Here is a 19677-nt window from a genome sequence, read left to right as displayed (position 1 = left end):
AAGATGTGCATTCTACCAACTTTGCAATCCCAGTATACAAAGTGATTTAAAAAAAAAAAAGATTTGATTGTTTTTATTTTATGTATGTGAATGTTTTAACTGTATTTTATGTCTGCATTACCATGTGTGCGACTTGCACTGTTAGAACCCAGAGAAGGCACTGATCTCCTGGAATCGAAGTTACAGATGGTTGAGAGCCATGATGTGGGTGCTGGGAATCGAACCATGTCCTTCCAAAGAGCATCCAGTGCTCTTAAAAGGTGAGGTGCCTCTCCAGCCCTGACAGATGGAGTTTATTTTCATACTTATCTTTGGTTAGAGTCCGAAGAATATTCTGCATTCATCTTGAAATTCTCCAAATGTAGGACACTTGTCCCTAAGCCCAGAGAAGGATGGAGATGATCACACTACTTGAAAATAGCAGAAAAATCATGTATAGGGAGCAGTGTCACCCCCAAAAGAAGGTTTCTTGGTTATTAACATGGAAATTTCCAGCTGGATTTTGCCCCTAAAGACCTTGTGTTCCAGGAGAAGTAACGAGATGAACCCTAGTGCAAAATTTGTTCATGAACACACGAGACAGGAGGCTGGAAGCTTTCATGGCTGAGCCTTTACCTTGGAAAGACATTGGCCTGCCTGGGATGCCAGTAGAGTGGGATCATTGAGATGCTGATCTGGTACCCCAAGTGCCTGGAGGGAGGGGCTAGGATAGAATGACTTATGCGGGGAGAGTCCCAGGATCGAGTTCAAAGGAAGGAAGGCATAAAAAAAATCTCCTGCTCAAACGCATGGGTCTTGAGGAGGATCAAACGGGATGAGAGATGGGAACACCATCCGCTGCTGCACAAATCGCTGTTCCTATTACTCAGCTGAAAGTGTTACTAGAGTATCCCCGACACAGTCGAGAACACGAGGGGCAGATCAGAGTTAGCCATGCACAGCACGAAGGCAAGAGTGGTGCCAAAAGATCTGAATGCAAGACCTTCCTTCAAAGTTAGGTACAAAGGTCAGAGAACATACATGGAGCTAGGCGATGTTAGTGATACAGCCCTTGCCTGGTATGCACAGGGCCCTGGGTTCCATCTCACACACACACACACACACACACACACACACACACACACACGGGGTGGGGGGGGGGCAGGCATTTAGTAAGTTCAGTTATGAAGTGTCTCACAACGCTCATGTTTTGGGGTTGGTTCCTATCAGTGGATCTAATCCTTGAGAGATGGTTTGCACATTTGATGACGTTACTAGGAAACGACTGGAAAGTAGAAATTGGAGTCACCCTCGGAGGAAGTAGTCCACTGAGCCCTCGAAAGACTTACCTTCTGTCCTCCTGAGCCCCTCTCTCCCTCTGCTTCCTGGCTCCTATGAGGTGGGCCACCATGCTTCTATGACCTCTCCATGCTATGCCACAACACAGGCCCACAGTGGTCAGGTCAAGTGGCCATGCGCTGCAAACCGAGATCCAAGGTAAATCATTCCTTCTTTTAGATAATTTCCTTTGGAGTTTATCACAGTCATGAAAAGCTTCCATAGCACCAGTCCAAGGGTCTCCAGTGTCAATGATCAGAAGCAAGGATTTAGACATTGATACTGGCCCCATAATCTCGGGCATACTAATACTACTTCACTACAAATGTTAAAAGCATGAATTGTTATCTCAGTTCTAAAACAAAAACAAAAACGAAACAAACCAAAACACCAGTGTATGACGGTGTATGACGGGCTACAACAGAGCGCTAATGTCAGTCTCTGCAAGGCAGGCATAGAGTGGAGTGAGACCTAACCCTGACTCTGTCCTCAAGTGCGGACTTCAGGGACTTTAGAACGTTCTGGAGCCACTGATTTCTTCCAGAAGCACAGGAGCCAATAAAGTGCCACACACTCAATTTAGCCACTCAAGGCACCCTGGTCATGCCGCAGCCATGTCAGCAGTTCAGAGATGACTGTCAACTACACACAGAACAGCCTGATCCTAGACCTTCAGACATCGTGACCCACTGACCCTTGCCCAGCAGCTAGCTATGCATGGGTTTCCTGCCTTGGACACAAGTTGACGTAGGTGCAGCAGGATCCCCCATACCAGTGCAAACTTAATACTATTCCTGTTGCTATGACTGGTATCCGACATGAAGCAATTTAGGGGAGGGAGGGTTTATTTCAGCATACAGCCTAAGAAGGGATACAGGTCAGCCACCATGGTAGAGAAGGCATGGCTACCGGAGCATGAGGTCCACAGCCAAGAAGTAGAGAGAGAACAGGAAGGAGGATCAGGCCAGAAAATTTTTTTTCTAATGTTGGCTTTAGCTCTTATTTATGTTATTTATATACCTTATTATCACAAAGTTGCTTGCCAGTTATTAAATATTTCCATGCCCCACTTTTCACATCTGTATGGCAGAACAGTATCAGCTAATATATAACATTGTAAAAATTGGACCCTCAATAATGCTAAGTCATTTCATCCTTTCCGATTCTAGTACAAAACCTATTGTCTTTTCTATTTATTATTATTGGATACAGGCAAAAAAAATCTTAAGGCCGGTCTCCAGCGATCCACTTCCTTCAGCAAGACTCCACCTCCTAAGGATTTCGCAACCTTCTGAAACAGAGCCACCAGCTGGGGACCAAGTGTTCAAACCATAAAACCCATGTTGCCCATCAATAATATTCATGATAATAGCCCAACTGTCCATTTTTAAAGATTCATTTATTTATTTTATGCATGAGTACACTGTCGCTGTCTTCAGACACACCACAAGAGGGCGTCGGATTCCATTACAGGTGGTTGTGAGCTACTATGTGATTGCTGGGAATTGAACTCAGGACCTTTTTTTAATGTCAAGAACCACAGACCATGAACAGTAAAACTTACTACCATACCTATTTTATAGACTTTAAAACTGGGGCTTAAAGATATACATTAATGCCAAGCATGATAGTGCACGCCCTTAGTCTCAGCACAAGTAGGTCTCTGTGAGTTTGAGGCCAACCCGGTCTACATAGTGAGATCCAGGATAGTAAAGGCTTTGTAGAGAGATCTTGTCTCAAAAAACAAACAAACAAACAAACAAACAAACTAACTAACAAAAAGTTATCCACTAACGAGCTCATACAGATGAAGAAATGTAATTTCCAGAGGCTGTCTCTTAAGTCTGAGACCAAGGTGAGACCTTCAAGGGTAAGGACAATCCTGTTAGGGACATTGAAACTTAAGAGCTGTCTAGAGAGGGGGAGAGGATAAAAGGCCAGAAGGTAAGAATAAGTCTCACTTCCTGCCTACTCTACTTTTAAGCAATGAACATGCAACATGTTGATAAGATAAACCAATAAAAAGTGTGTGGGGGTATGCAAGTGTGTGTGTGTGTGTGTGTGTGTGTGTGTGTGTGTGTGCGCGCGCGCGCGCGCGCAAATGTGCTCATGTATGAACGAAGGTATGTTTGTGTGTAAAGGTGTATTTGTGTGTGGATGCAGGTGTGTGTGTGTGTGCATATGCAGGTGTGTTCATTTATATATGTGTGCACTGGTGTTCTTGTGTGTGTTGAAAGAACACGGAAGAAGAACTTTTGATGGGGCTTTCTAAGTCTCTCTTGCCTCTCATTTGGGTCTTTGTCTTTGGATGGGGGTCTCATTATAAAGTCTAACCTGCCTAGAATTCATTATGTAGACCAGTCTGGCCTTCAATCCACAGCAATCCTCCTGCCTCTGCCTCCCAAGTGCTGGAATTATAAGAGAGCACTATCATACAGGCTCAGATGTGGGTCCACATGACTAAGTGTCCTTAGTACCAACATACAGCTCTGCCAACCTCATGGTCCTCCACTTCTGGCTTGTCCCTCTGGACTTAGGGGGAAAGCACAGATTCAAGCTGCCTTCCCTGGAGTCAGGCAAAGGGAGTCTTATCACAACCTCATCTAGACATCACTAGGCAATGACTTCCCTCTTCTCCTCAGAATCACACTGGTCTAGCTGTGGCCATAGAACCACAAACTTAACCAAAAGATAGTGGAATGTCAGGACTTCCCAAAATAGGTGTCATTAACTGACCCTTCTTCTTTTGACAGGATCTCATTTAGTTCAGGGTGGTCTCAAATTGGCTAAGTAGCTGAGGATGGCCTTGAACTCCTGGTCTCCTGCCTCTACCTCCCAAGTGCTGGAATTACAGGATAGGCCACCACACCCAGTCTTCATGGTTCCCTTAAAAAATAATAATATTTTTGGAGCACAAAAAAGGGTATATTTTTCCTGATTATTGTAAGGCCTGCAAGGCTATGGAAAGCCTAAATTCCTGTGGTCTCACAGAGATGGCAGGGCTAACAGCTGAGCCTGGGGTCTCTGGCTGTTTCCTGTGGGAGTTCTCTCAGCTCTGACAACGTTCTGGAAAGAACTTCACATCTGACCACCTCCTTGGCTACCAAACTTCTCTCTTCCAGAACTCCTCAGAAGGTCTGCCGTCTGCCCCTCAGTGGGACACCAGCTGAAGTGAGTGTGTACATTGCTGCTCCCACTAAGGAAAGGAGAGACCCTCTCCAAGTTTAGATCAAAACTCTATAAAAGACAGAAAGTATTGTAGTAGTTATTTACAAAAGGAGATACAGAGTTACCAGTGGAAGGGCAACTCTGCTTCTGGGGATAATCACAAAAGAAAGGAAAGCAGGGCACAGCAAAGATGTTTGTGCAGTGTTAAGAGAGTATCTGTCTCAATGGTTACAAGTAGCAAGATCTTCCCCAGGCAAGAACACCAAGTGCTGACTCAATAGCAGATGCTCAGTCCTGAAAACATATATGCAAGGAACATTATACAGACGATGCAGGTTCTTACTATTTAGGAATAGACATAAGTAGATATATATATACATACACTTACATACACACACACAGAGACACACGTTTGCATGTAACAACAATTAATGAAAAAAGGGTTATGACTGTGAAAGAGAGCAAGGAGGGGAATATGGGAGGATTTTGAAGGAGGAAAGGGAAGGAGGAAATGATGTAATTATATTATAATCTCAAAAAGTAAAGGAAACCATTTTTTAAAGTTGGCGACAGCTCAAACATATGTCAACAGATGGATAGAGACATAAAATGTGGTCTGCACACATGGGCTAGCACCATTTGGCCTTCAAGAGGATGGAAATGCTAGTGTGCGCTGCAATGTGGATGAAGTATGAGGATGCAGTGCTAAGTGGGATGAGTCAGTTACAGGTGTCTGTGGTTATCAAACTCATACAAGAAGAAGGCAGAGGGGCTGGGGATGTGTTGTGCGAGTGCTTACCATAGAACCACAGGCTGGACTACAGAATGGTGGGGTTTAGATCCCCTCAAAACAAAAAAAAAGCTCTGTGTTTCTTGTATGAGGCTGAGTTTGATCCCCAGGGCTGTCAGTTTGATATGGTGACATGTGCCTATAATCACAGCTGGTGGCTGAATCAAGAGTTCCAGCTCAGCCGGGCGTGGTGGCGCATGCCTTTAATCCCAGCACTCGGGAGGCAGAGGCAGGCGGATTTCTGAGTTCGAGGCCAGCCTGATCTACAGAGTGAGTTCCAGGACAGCCAGGGCTACACAGAGAAACCCTGTCTCGAAAAACCAGAAAAAAAGACCAAAAAAAAAAAAAAAAAAAAAGAGTTCCAGCTCATGTTAAAGCCAGCCTGGGCTAAAAGAGACCTGGTCTCAGGACAAAAAAAAAAGAAAGGAGGGAGGGAGGAAGGAGCAGGGCCAAAAAGGTGCATGCCTGTAATTCTAGCACTTGAAATGAGAGGCAGGAGGATTGGATGTTCAAATCCAGCCTGAGCTCCGTAGTAAAATCCTGTCTCAAATTAAAACTGGGGGACTAGAGAGATGGCTCAGCCGTTGAGAACATTTGATGCTCTCTCGGAGGAACAGAGCACCCATGTTGGTGGTTCACAACCACCTGTAACTCCAGCCTCAAACAAAGATACATACACGGACACATAACAAAAGCCAAAAATAAATCTATTTTTAAAACGGTAAAATGGGGGCGGGGGTGGAGTTTAAGAGTAGGGCTCTTGCTTGCTTGGTATGTTCCTGGCTTGGGTTCAACTCCAGTAATGAAAGAGACAGAGACAGAGACACAGAGAGAAACAGTGAGACAGAGATAGCAGGCAGAGACAAAGAGACAGAGGAAGGAAGGAAAAGAGACACACAGACAGAGAGGGAGGAAGGGAAGGAAGGAGGGAGGGAGAGAGAATGTGTCTGGAGGGGGATATGGTTGTATAGAAATGTCCTTAATGCCACTGACCCCTGCGGATTAAAGCAACTGAAGTAGTAACATTTGTATTGTGTTTATTTTATAATAACCACAGTAGAACTCACGTGACCAAAGCACTGGGCTGGTGACAGTTAGCCGGCTGGACAGAGAAGGCCTGTGCCTCATCATGTTCAGCTCACTCTTCAGGAATTTTAATGACCTGACGCTTCAGGGAGTTTTACATGGACATCTTCCTATTGAGTAGTTTCTGCAAGTCATATGGTAAGGGCAACACATAGAGACGGAGGGCCATGGTGGGCACCTTATTCATCACTCTGCAAATACTCAACAAACTTCTTGGAAGGGAGGGAGATGCGGTCCTGTCTCTTTCACATCTCCCCCTTTTCCTCCAGGCCTTCCTTCATCTCTCTCTTCCGGCGCCTATTTTCTCCTGGTAGACACCCCTGGCTTTTCAATTCTAGGTTCTTGTTCTGCATTTGGAGATCAGTAATAACTTGTCTGGATTCTCTCCACTATTCAGGGACTGTTTCAAGGACCCCGGGAAACTAAGAACTGGGAAATGCATTAAAGTATGCCGGCAATATGTTTATTCTTCTTGTTATTATTAAGAGGTTCCTCTGGGAGTCACCAACTCCACAGGGGCCATCTACCCTGAGTAAAACCAGAGGGATCTGTTTGCCTGGTTCCCACGGCTCACTCTGTGAACCTTTCTCTGTGCCTAACCCTGCGTTCCTGGGGCACTTGGGGGGCAGTGGAGATCCACATCCCTAGGAGTATTCAACAGAGCTGACAGTCACCTGGAAGAAGATTCCTGCTCAGGGAAGGAATAATTCCAATTCTCTTCCTATGCTAAGAGGCCACTGGTTATCACATGTTTAGGACTCAACTGATGGGGAAACCAAAGTGGATTCCATAGTTCCCTTGCTCCATGACTTGGCCACCTCTCTGAGTTTGGGGTACCTCACTCAAGGTCTTAACCTACACGCTGGAGGATCTGCTGCCCCTGGTGCTAACCAACAATGCTCTAAAACATCCACTGCTTTTCACTGTGCCATAGGCTAGGCCATAGGAGGAGACCCTCCTCCCCTCTGGCCTGTAGGACCACTTTTCTAAGGGCAAGCCTTGGGTACAGCAGCAGGTTGGGGGAGGAGCATTCTCCCAGTAAATGATGATGCCCTAGGAGTGTTCCGCCTGTGTGCAGTCCTTCTGAGTGACCTTGGGCAGACTCGGCAGAACCTCCTGGATGTGGATTTGCTTTAAAGAGAGAGAGAGAGAGAGAGAGAGAGAGAGAGAGAGAGAGAGAGAGAGAGAGACCAGCCAGTGCTTATGCCCCGACAGGGCTTTCTTCCACTTCCACACGTACCAAGGAGAAAAAGCCAGCCACCAGCCACGGGACTCGCTGAATTAATGAATCACTTTTCTTATCTATTTTTTGCTGTTATCTAATTCTGAGAGGGAAGCCGGGAGCAGAGGGAGTTGGGAGACGTAGCTCACAACGTCTCCCTCCCACCCGGCTCAAACAGGCTGGAATCTCTGGGCCTAGAGGCTGATCTGTCCCTGAAAGCTGGCCTCCAACAAGCTTGGAAGAGCTTCCACCTAGGGTGAGTCACCTCCAAATGGCCCTCCTGTCAGGAGGCCAGGAGAAACAGCCAGGGGATGGAAGCCACAGGAGCACTGTGCATGGTGGAGAGGAACCTGGGAAAGAGGGAACAGAAAGGCTTCCAGGGCGCCCACCCAGGCTTTGTGGGATAGGTGCTGGGGGCTCTTCAGCCTCTGCCTAGAGGAAAGAGAACAGATTATTTCTAGGACAACCTGCTGAGGTTCTCTCTCTCTCTCTCTCTCTCTCTCTCTCTCTCTCTCTTCTTCCACCTCTTCTGTTATTCTTTCTTACAGTTGGCTGGCATTTTAGTTTCTCTATTTCCTGGTTCATTGCCTGATTCCTGTAGTTGGAAACTAATGGCAATGGTTGGTCGCCACCCCACCCAAAAAAACCAGGGGAGTGGATGCAGGCTGACCACAGAAGCCAAGCAGATTGAAGCAGGTGCCACTGGGCCTTTGCTCCCTCCAGCAAACCCAGATCGGTTCGCTGGGGTCCCCTATGGTCACCCGTGTCCTCTGGAGGACTCAGGCAAGTCCTTTCCAGCCAGGCCACAGTTCACTCTGGAAGCGTTGGGCCAGGAAGTGTGCAGCCGATCCCCACCGGGCTGTATTGGTTAGTTGTGAATGGTTCTTTCGGGATTTGCGCCTCCTTTCTTTGCTCAAGCAGGGCAAGGGTCAGCCAGCTGCTGTGTGGGTTTGATTTTCATTGATTCCAGGGTCGTGTCTAGCTGGGTAGAGATGGGTCCTGTAGGTGTATGGAAGCAAGCATAAAGCATGCTTTCCGTTCACTCTATGTGAGGAGAAGCCTGGGGCTGTGTGGACTTTTGCAGCTGAGTCAAACCTACCTCTCTTTCCTTCTCAAGACAGAGGTGGTGGGTGCCAAACTTTGAATCCTATTATCCTAGGAAAGAGCTGAATAAGGGGAGTCAAGACAGCAGTGGTCTCTTTGAGAACAGGACTTGGAATAAGGAAGCCGGAGGCCTTGGAAGAACTGCAAACAACTCAGGTCCTTCCAGGCTGGCAGCGTTGCTGTCCAGACCTCCTCTACTTGCTCAAAGGCTGACAACAGACATCTGGGCATTTTTGATACTGGTACATCTTCTGGCACTGGGTAGGCTTTGGTGTCCAAGTGTCTAGATTCCCTTGTACCGGTGCAGGACACATTGCCTCTGCAAAGTAGAGATTATATTCCCCTGCAGTCAGTCCCTCTACCCCGGAAGCTAGCATGGACTTCCAGCAGTAAACTCAAAAGCTACCTGGAAATTTACCCTTCCCCTCTACCCTGTACTGTCAGCACACCACTTATTTCCTCCTATTCTCATTCCCCAGTACTCTCAAAAAAATTTTTTTTAATTAAAAAAAAATAAAGCGAAAAAGGCATAAAAAAATACATATACCGATTAAAGGAAAACCTTACTGTAAGGCTTGTATAACTTATGGTCACTTGTGTCCATTGTCCACATTGTTGGTATTGCTGTTTAGTAGTTGCAAATGGTTAGTTTCTGCTATCTTTATTTTGATAAATCAGTCTAGGGCAGATGGTATTTGAAAGCTCCCCTTTGTGAGCTTGTGTTTTACGGGCTCATTGCCACGGGTTTCGCTCTTCTAGGAACATGTTCTGAACATGTTTTTTGTAGTTTTGTATCGCATTTAGTGGGATCTTAAAAACAGTGTTCTGTGATTGGCACGAAAGAAATCCTCAAGAGCTGGTCCCGTTGTGTCTCTCGGGGCCAATCAAATACCCATTTCCAACGGCTTTCTAATGCCTGGTTCTGTTTGCACAGGAAGGGAAGTCACGGTTTGCACCCGTGAAGTCTGGGGAGGTTCAGAGCTGGGAACTGCCCAGAGGAAGGGGTTCGGGGCTACAGCCATCAATCTCCAGTTGTTTAAACATAACGCTAAGTGGAGACTCGAGGCAATTATCCGAATAATGGGGGAGGGGCACTTTCACCTGCATTATCCGGATCGAAAGTGCGGTGTGGTGACAAATCCGGGGCTTTTTAGGCCCTGGTGGTTCTCAGCGGTCTTGGGAATTTGAACGGCTTTTCTGTCGGTTCTGCAAAGGAAATTAAGGGAGATTTCTAGAAAGGCTTGACAGGCTATCCTGCAAGGGGGTGGGGGGAAGGCTGGGGGGCGCCGCGGGACTCCCGGATCTTGGGTGATAAAGGCAGGGGGCAGATCTAAGATCAACAAACCTAGCGGCGTCAGGCTTGGGCAGAGGGTAAGAAAGTTCAGAGATGGGCGCCGGGGAGAACCACAATCCAATCGGTCGGTCAAAAGAAAAAGAGGTGGGGGCGTCAAGCAGGGAGGGAGTAGGGGCGCGGCCGAGAGTCTTCTTGCCTGTAGACCGAGGGCCCCCAAGTGTCTGGCGGCGGGAGGTGGGGATAGAAACACCACCACCAGTTAAGTTTCTCAGGGGACAGAAAGTGGCACTCTTTAAAGGGGTGGATGCAATGTGGGTAAGGAGGTGGGGACTCTAAATAACACGACCTCAGAAAAAGCCTCTGTACTGCCCAACGAGACAGAACTGTCTCCAAGTGAGAGAAGTTACAAATGAAGACAGTATTATTAATGTTGTCTAGTTAAATCCTTGATGTGTGTCGCTAGGTAGCTCACAAACTCCTCTTGCGTCCTTGATTGGCTTGTTTTCCTCTCTCCCCGAACGAGGAGGAGAAAGATGGGAGAAATATGCCCAAAGTCTAGCCAAAAAGCTGAGACTAGTCGCTGAGTGACTCCTCTACAGATTAAGTCTCCTCGAGGCCCCGCGATCCGGGCAGCAGCAGATTGCGCGGATTGCCTGCGGAGCCTGGGCTTCGCGGACCTCCTCACACTGAATCTGAGTTGTGGTGGCCGGGCGGCCCGGTGGAGCAAAGTGACAAAGGCTTGAGCAGGGTCCCTTTCTCAAGGCTGGGAATGTCCCCGCAAACGGGTTCGCTACCACTTTACGTGCCCAGCTCACCACTTAGCTCTGGGTAGAAAATTCGATACCAGATTGCTCCTTTCAACCCTGGTGGCCCAAGTCTCTTTGGGGAGGGGGTGGAGATGGCGAATGGATGGGTCGTGGCTGAAGAATAATAGCTAGTCCGCTTCCTTGCTCGCAGGGTTGATGGGCTCGGACGCTTGGTCTACGGGCAAGAAAGTTTCAGCCGAGACCACTCTTGTGACCTACCTGGGCCATCGTGCTTTGCGCCTGAAACTCCTTGGCAGAACAAAGCCCATGAGTCGGATGACCTGGGACCGTAAGAAGAGCGGTCTGCCTTCTCTGCCTTCTCTTCTACCTGCTGCCCTCTCTTGCACCTCTCCAGGTGTCCTAAGTGGTACCCAAGAACTCCTCTCCAGGGCAGTTTCCTTTTCCCGCTTGGGGTTTAATAATAAAGACACTGAGGCTTCTGTATAGTATAATGCTGTTGGCCTGTTTGCCGGGGCAGTCCCTCCGCTAGCTCACCAGACTCAACCCGACTTCCTCCGCCACCGTGGCTCTCCACGTGGCTCTCTGCTCTACTTCTCTGCCCTGCTCCCGAACTCGTAGGAAACTTGGTACCCATTTCTTCCTACTTTGCGTCCGCCCTAAAAAAATTCCCAGCCAGAGTTGCTCGGTGGTAGCCCGCTTCCACAGAAAGGAAGGAGAGAAGCGTAGGTTTAGGGGTGATTTAGGTCAGTGTAGTAGCTTTCCAAGCTTTCCCTCAAATGTGCCCCCAACTTCTCAATACCCCTATGGAAAAACATTCAGTGGAAGGGACTTAGCCACCCCAGATCCATGACGCTATACACATAATCATTCAGGTCTTTCTATGGCCGAGATTAGTGCAATATTGAGAGAGTCACGATTAACACCTTAATACTAGGTAAGGTAAGGAGCCGGTTGATGAGTGGCCAGAGAAACTGGGACTAAGGAAAATTTCTTCCTTCATCTGCGTTCTTGGTTCCGGCCTCCTGCAAATCAGAAATGTCTTTGAAGATGTATATTTCTTGAACTTCGGGGAGTCTGGCTTGTCTAGAAGAGCGGAGTGACTTGGCATCCGCGTGCCGACATTCAGGGAAGGACACTGTCCCTCCATTCGCAACCCGATTCTTAACAAAACTCCGATCTTGGTAAAATTTCGATCTTAATAAAATTTCTGGCAGAGTCTCACAGTGCCGAGCATAGTGAAAAACTAGAGTGGTGGCTGCAAACACACACACACACACACACACACACACACACACACACACACACACACACACAGAGTTACCCCTAAGCAGCTACATCACTGAAGTACAGTGAAGGCTTGAGTGGACGCCGGCGCTGGTCCCTGGACCCAATGCTGTTGTTTCATTGGATACCGGGAAAGGGTGCTTCTGCCCTCTGCGCATCCTCCACCCCCCCCACCCCACCCCCGTCAGTCAGTCTTAGGAGCGTCTTTATTCATTCTGTACAATCTACTTAGCCTGGTTTTCTCCTTTCTCTCCCCATCTCTCCTTCTTCCTCTCCCTCCTCTTCTCTCTCTTTCTCTCTCTCCTACTCACCACCCGTCCCTCCTTTCTTCCCCATCCCCTCTTCTAACTCAGCTCAAGAATTTTCCTCCTCTGGTTTAATCGAAATTGTCTCCTTCATTTGATTCCCTTTCCTCCAGTTTTGCTCCTTAACTCGTTTACTGCCTGCCAGTTACCTTCAAATACACATTGCCTGCCTTTACATCTCCCTCCGGAACCGACCGGGTCATTCCCCTTCCTCTGGGACATCATCCCCGCTCTTTACGATAAATTTGTCTTGTTCATTTTCATGTGTTACTCCCCTTGCATTGGATGAATCAAAAGCTTTCTTATGGTTAATTATCATCTCCATTTCAATTTCTAAATATCAAACTACATCGTAGCTAATTCGTTTTCTCTTAAGGAGTTTCTGAGGCTTCTCCTCCTGCCCAAATAACTAGAACACTATAATAACTTTCCGATGGCTCCTCAGTAGTGTTTTTTTTTTTTTTCAAAATTGGGTAGTAATGTGTAAAAAAACGAGGCCAGATGCTTTATCCTGCCAAGGTATTTATTATGGCTTCCCACTAACTCCAGAGATTTACAGGAAAATGATAGGATGCAAGTGGATAATAACGACCCTTGTTCACCAGCTAAGATTGTATTTGCTTTCTGTTAGAGCTCTGTAGCTCTATCATAATAATGATAGAACAATTAGCTGTTCCTTGTAGATACATAATGATTTTGAGTGCTTCTTATTTGCTTTATGTGGGATTTGTTGTTAGATCACACATGAGCATTTTTATAGAATAGTCTTGATAGTAGATGAGTTGTGCTCTCAGAAAGTGACTGGAGGCAGAAACATTAGCCTCTAAGCTGAGAAACGGAAAACATTTTCTCTTAAGAATCAATCAAACAACAACAAAAAATCATTAACTCTTAAGAGAAATCTATAACAAATTTTTATATAACCAAGATCATTAGCCAAGCTCGGCGCCTCCCTCCTTTAATCCCAGCCCTGAGGAGGCTGAGGCCACAGGGGCACCAGGATTTGAGGCCAGCCAGTCTGGGTTACAGATTAAAGACCACCCCAACTCCAAAACAAACAAAAACCAGAAAGAAAGGAAGGTAGAAAGGCTGCTGGCGGGTTGAAATTTGACGTAGGGAAATCAGAAGGGGAGCCAAGCATGAACTCAGAACACTGTACTCTGCTCTCTCATGATCTGAAACAGCAAAACGGAAGGAAGTTGAACCCGACTCTGGAATTCTTAAACACTGTTCAGGCAAAACATGAAGGGTTATTGGAGGGGGCGATGTCTCAAAGTGTTTCTAGACCCTTAACATTGACAAGCAGAATTGAAGAGTTCTTGTATTTAGACTTACTCCTGAAGTCCCACAGACAGCACCAACCCACCAGACCAGGAACTACTGGGGGCCGGGTGGGGAGTGGGAGAGACTTGGGGTTTAGGGGCTGTTCTGGGAGCCCAAGTGAATGGGCCTTGGTGTTCTGCACTCTCTTAGCAATCTCTTTGGGTTTTTTTGTTTGTTTGTTTGTTTGTTTGTTTTTGTTTTTTTTTTTTTGGTTTTTTTTTTTTTTTTTGTGCCTTCCTGGTTCCCTTGTGTTCGACCACCACCACTCCCGTCACCACTACTGCAGGGGGTTTACCTCTACTGTTGATAAAGGAAGGGCTGCTATCTAATCTGGTCCGCACCAAGAACAATCCATTAGCCCTCAGTATTTAGCATTTATCCGGGGTGGGGGAGGAGGAAAAGATTATGCTGCCTCATCCTACTGCAGCCTGAGTTGTGCCTCTGAGGAGAGAGGAACGAATGAAACTCAAAAACTCACCAGGAAATCTGTGTCCCCTCGGGCTGATAAATTATATTTTCACCCGTTGCTATACCCCTTTGAGTTGGAGGGGTGGTTTTTCTTTTAAAGAGGTGTATATGCTCTTACTTTAGGTGTGAAAGATTCCATTTTTCACCCAATGTCCCTTAGGGCGGCAGAGATGGGAATCCGTCCAGTCATTCATTCTTTCGTTCATTCATTCATTCAGCAAACATTTGCAAAGCTTCACTCCACGCCAAGCCTTGTGCCTTGTACTGACAGGTTAAATTATTTGCCCAAGATGAGGGTTATGCTGACAACTGGGGCGGGACCCTAAATCAACTATTGTAGTCCTATGACTGACCGCTTCTCTTCCCCCAAGGCACACAAATCGGAGCCACGGGGAGTGGGAAGGGCTCCAGAGGTTATCAGGTCCAGCCTTCCATTCAATTCAAGAATCCCCTCCCCAGAATGCTAGTGAGCAGGCCGCTGACTCTGCCCTCCACCAGCTACGAGAGCAGCTTCCTGGGGTTCCCCTTCCAGAAAGTGGTGTAGCAGTCCAAGGTCCTCAGCTGCGCCATAATCTAGGCTTGCTCTTGCCTAAGTTCAGAGAGCCAACCCTCGTCTACTGCTGTGGTTCTGTGTGCCTGGCTCCTCCAAGAGCCAGAGGTTACTAATTCTCCCACGTAAGCATCCTTGCTTCTCCTCTCCAGTCCTGGAAGTGGGGATTCCAGAATTGATGGCACTTCCCCCCCTTGAAACCTGAAAGTGGGAAGGGCCTTGGCCAAGCTGCTTTTCCTTAGTTGCCCACAGGGGATGCATGTTGCCTGGTCAGAGAAAGCCCCAGGCAGTAGCCAAACAATGTCCAGAGGCTGGATTCTAGATCCAATATAGCTCAGTGACAGGCTAGGTGACCTCAGAGAGGTTATTTTTGTAGCATATTCTAGAAATAAGATGCATGCATGTGCTCAGTAGCTGAGCTTGCCACCTTTTGCAAAGATAAAATTGATCTCTAGAAGTAGTCTGAGATTACAAAAAAAAAAAAAAAAAAACCCAATGTATAGACAACAAAGAACATTCTGGAAGCTTTTCTACCACTTTACTGACTGGTTATCTTAGGCAAATTACCTTTAAAAAAAAAAAAAAGACTGTGTTTCAGTTTCCTGTGTTTTAAAGTCCTCCTAAACCGGTCTGCAGACAAGCCTCTGGGTCCCCAAAATAGTCAATAGTTAACACGGTGACATGGTAAAAAGCCTTCAGCTAGACATTAATAGCCTCGTTGATTTTTTTCTTTCTCTCTGTTTTTTTCCTCTCTAAACTTATGACTTACAAATTCTTCAGATATCAAATATGTTCAATAAGAAGCAGACAATATCCTAAGTCCACGAGCATTATCTTTAACTGTCTTATCCAAAATTGGGAATTGAGCCCTGTCAGAGGCAGACCAGGAGCTGTGGCTGTGGTCTTTTGGGTCAGTCTCCATGCAAATCCCTGTGACTCTTTGCTTCGCTGTTTCCACAGAAAGAAATGTACCCAAAGGAATTGCTGAGGCTCCTATAAGAAAATGCATCTATAACCAAATCTGAGGACTTGACAATTACACTTCAGAAGTGTGGTTAGTGTAACAAAAATTGGTAGCAACCTAGTAAACAGCTAGGATTTACTATTGTTATGCTTTCTTGACATATTTAATGAGATAGCAAAGTCTCAAAGTAGCCTTTTATTTTTTATGTTTTTAAGGTTTTTCTGATTGTTTGCTAGCCGTGATATTCCGAGCCTCCTTTGTGCTAACAATGTGCTTAGCACTGAGTCCAACTTTTAAATTAACAAGGATTGAGAGCCACTCTTTAGGAAATAAAACTCCCCTGAGAAGACAAAATAAAGCGGTTATGTTCTTCATGGTTCTTTTCATAGGTGTAGTTAAGCGTCCGGGTTTTTTTGTTGTTATCCATTCTGTCTTTTCAAATGAGCTATAAAGTGAATGTGTTTCTTTCAAATTAAAAACAAACAAGCAAACAATTTTTTGAAAGAAATGGGGAGGGCTGATCAGATCTTGAGTGGGTCTGCCTCCCCAAGATCTTTATGGCTGTTTTCAAGGTAAAGGCTGTATAGGCTCCTAACTCAATATGTATGGTCAGACTGTACAACAGCTGCGGGGATACTTCCTGCCTGGGGAGGTTGCTGCCTGAAGCCACGATTTCTATAGAGTGCCTCCCTTCCTCCTGTGGGGAGCTTCACCACCCTCCAGGCAGTCTAAAATCTCTACTGCAGCCTTGAATTTCTGAAACTGAAAGCTCTCTGTTCTGCAACGCTTCCTCCCCACTCACACTCCCTTCGCTGGCAGAAAGGTTTGGGATTTCTGAGCCAGGTGCTGGGCTAGCTGGGAAGACAAGTTGATTATTCCAGCCTGAGAAGAGGAGGAGGGTGCATTGGGGGTTAAAGGAAGTCAGACTTTCAGCCATGGCCAAGAGGCCAGGGATGTTCAGAAAGAAAGACCTTGGTAAGAAACCCAGAGAATTCTAGCCAGACCTTCAGAGAACAAAAGCACTTCAGGATAAACTAAGTGCCAGGTGCCTTTCTTTTCTGACACTGGAAACATCTCTTAGCAATTTCCAGAGGTCCTCTCACTCTGCAGGCAAAATGTAGGAGGGAAGGGGGAGATGCTAACAGAAAGAATGAGCAGTGGGCAATGCAAACTGTACACAAACAAACTGCAAAGCAGATCTAGCAGCGCTAAGGAGAGCTTCCAATGAGCTTGCTCTGTTACTTGTGTCAAAGCAACACTTGCAAACGATGATACAAGCAGCAGGTGCTAGCCCTTTCCTGGTTCCTTATTTAACACATTGCAACACACTTGCTGCCCTGAAATACCACCCGGATCATCTTTCTCCAAGTCCTAAAGGATTTTTTTTTTTTAATTCAGGATCAGCCTTGATTATCCCAGTGGGTAGATGGTTCCTGCAAACTGCAGGATTTTAGGTTTCTGTAGTGTGATATCAAACTCCTTCTGTGTTCACCTCTTCCAGTCTCTGCTGAGGTAAGCAGGACCCAGCCAGGCACCTTAGTCACCTTCAAGCTTCCTCTCTCCACAGCACTGGCGTGGTGGCAGGTGCTGTCTTGGAGAAAGAGTCTCACAGGGGGTAGGTCCCCATGCTCTTGTTGACAACCTGATTCTCTCCTGTATTTATGAAAAGAACCAAACCCACAGCAAGGAGCTGGCCATTGATATAACCCTGTTATGGCAAAGCTGCAACACAGGCAAAGGAAACCAAGAAGCAAAAAGAGCAGGGCTGGGTTGTTTCTCCCTAGCACTTGAGGAAAGACAAAACCAAACCTCATTCCTATAGATGAGAGTTGCTGGGTCAGTGAGTTGTGTGACCCTGGCTGCTTTTCTCACTCAGGTATCATTTGGCATTTCCAGAAGTGTCTCTTCACATAGCTTTTTAATCAACCAACCATAGGCCTCAGAGAAACTTCCTTAGGCGCTCAGTTTTGATTTATGTGATATAAAAATAATTTTCACTTGTAATCCAAAGGGAGCAGAAGACATCAAACAGCCCTGCTCCTGGTTCTGCTTCAAGTGCTAGGTACCAGCCCCTCATCTCTGTATTGAGAACGGACTGACCGGCCTTCTGGTGTATCCAAGCGCTTTCAGGAATGTGTTATATTTGCCCCTCCCAGGAGCCCTCTGGACTAATCAGTTGTGAGTATTGCTGTGATGGTCGAGGAAACTGAGTTGTCCTGCCGAAGGTCACATCACTAATAAGTAACAGAATTAAACTCTAATGCCTGCTTTAACTACCCCAAGCTGCCTCCCCACCCTCCCGATGCCCGAGATCAGATGGCCCTTATCAACGGCTCTGTAATTGCTCTAATAGGGGTTATCAGGATCCCTCATTTTGCCTATCCCAAAATCATGGAGTTAAAGAACAGCTCTGGATTCTTAGGGTTCGTGGAGCCCCGCCCCGCCCCGCCCCTTTCACAGGTGTGGCCCAGAGGGGTTAACGTGAACTGCCAAAGGTCAGTCATGTATAAGTGGAGAATGACCAATGTCATTTTTAAAAATTAGTTAAAAGAACTGCCTACCAAGCCCATTTTTATGGCTTATTTTAAGCAGGTTAATGAGTATACCAGGCACAGCTTTAACTCCCAACTGAGTAAATGCTGACACTAGTTTATAGATTGAGCAGATAAGTGGCAATAAGGAATTATTCATCGCTCATTTATCATCCAGCCTACTGCAAGTACAAGGTATAAAGTGAAGCAAATAACAACTTTAGAGCCCACACGTGTGGAGCAGTCAGAGCAGCAAAGACTCCATGCTCTACAAAGCTTGTGCATGTGTCTGAGCCCCACGTCTTCTGAGATGAGAAAAAGGAAAATATTCAGGGAACATATGTGCATTTCACAAACAGGCTGTGAACGTTAGACTTTTGGAGCGCACGTGCCATGCCACACATGTGGAGAGGTTGGAGTCACCTTGAAGGAGTCAGCTCTTGCTTTCCACTATGCCGGTTCTGGGTATGCAACTCAGACTAGGAAATGCTTTTACTAACTCAACTATCTAGCCATCCCAGGCATATAGAGCTCCTATTTGGTCTTCAGTGAATTCAGTCACTAATTTGTTCTTCTGAGTGATATTAAGCACCTACTGCTCCCAGAGTACGGTGGGGAATTACATTATTAAACACCAACTCTTTCTGCTACTTTTCTAGTTTAATGAGGTAGAAAGCATACACACACACACACACACACACACACACACCTAAAAATCTCAATCCCATGAGTCTTTGGGATGACAGCGTATATCATGGGCAGGGTCAGCTGGAGTCAGAAGAAAGTGTGCCTGGGAAGGAATGGGAAGAAACAGAAGGCTATCTATCAAGTCTAGGAGAGATACAACCTTGTTACAAGTCCTCTGTCCCCAACAGTGTGTATGAGAGGGCTGAGTGACATCATAGCTAGAAAAGACACTATGAATTGATAGCCTCAGCCAAGACCCTAACCCCAAAGGCCATGAAACACCAGCAGCCTGGTAGATAGCTGATAGAATCTGTCCATTCATTATTATCACATTTGGGGCATATGTTGAAAAACGAATAAATCAACAGACAATGTGCTTGTTTGGGGAGGCAGGGGTAAGTGCTAATGAATTTGCATGTGCTATTCAGAAAGCTAGCTAGCTTTTTTTTTAATTTATTAATATTTTATCAGTCCCCGTTCATCAATGGTAGACCTCAGGCACAAAGTTCAACATCAATAGCAGAGCAACCCACAAATCTAGTAAGCAACTTGCTCCCGGCAGCCCTAAGACCCTACCTTGAGGCACCACCACGTGGTTCACTGTCCAGTGTCTGGCCCGTGTCTTCAGGCACATGACCACTGACTCTACTGGAAAGAGAACTGGGAAGATATTTACTCAAAACTCCAGACTCATTCGGCTCAGCAAATTCAAGCAACGTATGCAGAGCGTGAGAATAGGAGTGTGTGCTGGTGGTGCTACACAGGACAGCAGGTATCCATTGGCCCTGTCTCGGGTAACACAGTCCATTGTGTTGCC

General features: G+C 46.4%; 1 protein-coding gene across 2 annotated transcripts in view; it reads left to right on the top strand.

Moving 5' to 3' along the window:
- Window positions 1-7710: 7710 nt before the first annotated feature.
- Window positions 7711-19677, top strand: part of Gata4 (GATA binding protein 4) — a 72799-nt gene continuing 60832 nt past the window's right edge. The window contains exon 1 of one of the 2 annotated variants that reach the window (XM_011244956.3): window positions 7711-7839. The gene's annotated coding sequence lies outside the window, so the exon portion shown is untranslated. Of the gene's footprint in view, window positions 7840-8289; window positions 8451-19677 lie in introns of those variants that run through there. The other variant, XM_011244957.3, reaches the window with a different exon arrangement.

This window comes from Mus musculus, chromosome 14 (assembly GCF_000001635.26).
Source record: "Mus musculus strain C57BL/6J chromosome 14, GRCm38.p6 C57BL/6J".
Classification (NCBI taxonomy): Eukaryota; Metazoa; Chordata; class Mammalia; order Rodentia; family Muridae; genus Mus; species Mus musculus.
The sequence above is the reverse complement of the archived record's forward strand: the minus strand, read 5'-3'. Positions and strand labels throughout refer to the sequence as shown.